The sequence below is a fragment of the Orycteropus afer genome, unplaced genomic scaffold (genome assembly GCF_000298275.1).
Source record: "Orycteropus afer afer isolate SDZICR_OR568_19922 unplaced genomic scaffold, OryAfe1.0 scaffold00380, whole genome shotgun sequence".
NCBI classification, from domain to species: Eukaryota; Metazoa; Chordata; class Mammalia; order Tubulidentata; family Orycteropodidae; genus Orycteropus; species Orycteropus afer.
In genome coordinates, this window is record NW_006921967.1 from 2,674,733 (window position 1) to 2,677,626 (window position 2,894).

The window sequence follows — 2,894 nt, forward strand, 5'->3', positions numbered from 1 at the left end:
CCTGGGAGGTATGCATTCCTTAGAACAATTGACAATAAGAGATCAAAAGGACAGTATTTAACCAGGGATAAATCTCAGCTTGTGGTGCAAGCTGGATTCAGAAGAGGATGTGGAACAAGGGATATCATAACTGCTGTCAGATGGATCTTGGCTCAAGGTGAAGAATACCAGAAAGATGTTTACTTGTGTTTTATTGGCTCTGCAAAGGCATTTGATTGTGTGGATCATGACAAATTCTGGATAACATTGAGAAGAATGAGAATTCCTGAACACTTGATTGTACTCATGAAGAACCTGTACCTTTACCAGGAGGCTGTCGTTTGAATGGAACAAGGAGACACTGCATGGTTTAAAATCAAGAAGGAAGTGTGTCAGGGTTGTATCCTTTCACTATATTTATTCAATCTGTATGCTGAGCAAAATAATCTGAGAAGCAGGCCTATATGAAAAAAAAAATGTGGCATCAGGATTGGAGGAAGAAACATTAACAACCTGAGATACACAGATGATACAACTTTGCTTGCTGAAAGTGAGGATGACTTGAGGTACTTACTGATGAATATTGAAGAATACAGTCTGCAATTGGATTACAACTCAATATAAAGAAAACAAAAATCCTCACAACTGGGCCAATAAGCAACATCATGATAAATGGAGAAAAGATTGAGGTTGTCAAAGAATTCATATTTCTTGGTTCTACAATCGATGCCAATGGAAGCAGCAGTCGAGACATTAGACGATGTGTAGCACTGGGCAGGTTGGCTGTGAAGGAACTGTTTCAAGTGCTGAGGAGCAAGGATGTCTCCTTGAGGACTAAGGTACACCTGACACAAGCCATGATATTTTCAATCACCTCATATGTGTGTTAGAGCTGGACAATGAATAAGGAAGATCAAAGAAGAGTTGATGCTTTTGAGTTGTGGTGCTGGCGAAGAATGCTGAAAGCACCACGGCCTGCTAAAAGAACTAACAGATCTGTCCTGGAGGAAGTGCAGCTGAAATGCTCCTTGGAAGCAAGAATTGCCAAACATCGTCTCACCTACTTTGGTCATGTTGTCAGAAGGGACCATTCCCTGGAGAAGGATGTCATGCTTGGTAAGGTGGAGGGTCGACAAAAGAGGGGAAGGCCTTCAACGAGATGGATTGGCATGGTGGCTATGACGATGGGCTCAAGTATAGCAGGGATCATGGAGCTGGCACAGGATTGGGTGGTGTTTCATCCTGCTGTGCGTAGGGTTGCTATGAGTCAGAAAGGACTCCATGGCACCTAACAACAACAGCAAATCTCATAAAGCAGGAATGAATAGGAAAGACATATAAAGGGAAAAGGTAACCACAGGGAGGATGTGGGAAGACAGTTGTTACATTATGGTGATTGCAATAAATGTCACAAAACAAAGTGTGTATGAATAATTTAATGGAAAACCAATTTGCTCTGTAAACATTTATCAAAATCACAATAAAAAGTTACAAATAAATAAAAAAATGACATTTCATTGGTTAAATCTGCTGCAAAAGATTTTCTTAAAGTATTAAAAAACAAAGATGTCATTTTGAGGACTAAAGTGCACATGACCCAATCTATATTTTCAGTCATTTCATATGCATGCAAAAGCTGAACAATGAATAAGGAAGACAGAAGAATTAATGGTTTTGAATTATAGTGTTGGTGAAAAATATATTAAATATACCTTGGGCTGCCAGAACAATCATCTGTCTTGGAAAAAGTACAACCACATACGCCTTAGAGATGAGCATGGCAAGACTTCATCTCATGTACTTTGGATATGTTATCAGGAAAGATCAGTCTCTAGAAAAGGACATCAACTTGGTAAAGTAGAGAGTCAGCAAAGAGGAGGAAGACTCTCAATGAGATGGATTGACAGAGTGGCTGCAACAATGGGCTCAAATGTAACAGTAGTGAGAATGGTGGCGGGCTTGGAAGTATTACATTTTGTTATGCATAGGGTTGCTATGAGTCAGAACCAACTCAATGGCACCTAAATAGCAACAGTGATATTGTCAATGAGCCCTGGTTAAGCATTTAGCTGTTAACAGAAAGATTACTGGGTGGAACCTACCTTGTCACTCCACAGAAGTAAAACCTAGTAATCCATAAAATTATCACAAAGAACACCCTATAGTGTAGTTTTTGTCTGTCACATAGGCTTACTTTGAGTCAAAAATTGACTTGATGGCACCCAACTAGAATAAAAACTAAAAACTCACTGCTGTCGAGTTGGATGCAACTCATAGTGACCCCTCCTTGTGTTTCCTAGGTGATATCACTACAGAAGTAGATTGCCAAACATTACCTAGGAATAAAGCTCTAAATGTAACTAATTATTGATCTCTTCTGTACATATCATCAGAGCAAAGGCCTTCAAGACTCATATTCTTGTTTCCCTTCTCATCACAAAGGTCTAAGACCCATATTTTAATGATACACATATTCCCTAATATAAGGAGCTCTGGTGGCCTAAGGCATTTGACTGCTAACAACAAGGCTGGGGATTCAAACCCACCAGCCATTCTGCAGAAGAAAGATGAGACAACTACTTCTGTAAAGATTTACCACCTCAGAAACCCAAAAGGGGTTGCTATGAGTCAGAATTGACTTGATGGCAGTGAGTTTGGTTTGGTTTGGTATCCTCTAACATAAACTCCTAATAGCTTCCTAATAGCTCAAATCTATCACTGTCCCCACTGGAAGCTGTGATCTTTTTTGGCTTTGTTTGGTCCCCTGATGGACTATGTGACAAATTTGCTCAAAACCTGCTAATGGATTCTCATGAGGTTTAGAAGGAAATCTTAAGAATTATCTTAAGAAGAATCTTACAAGGATCTGCATCATCTGGCCCCTACCAACATGATATTGTTTCCTATAATAAAAG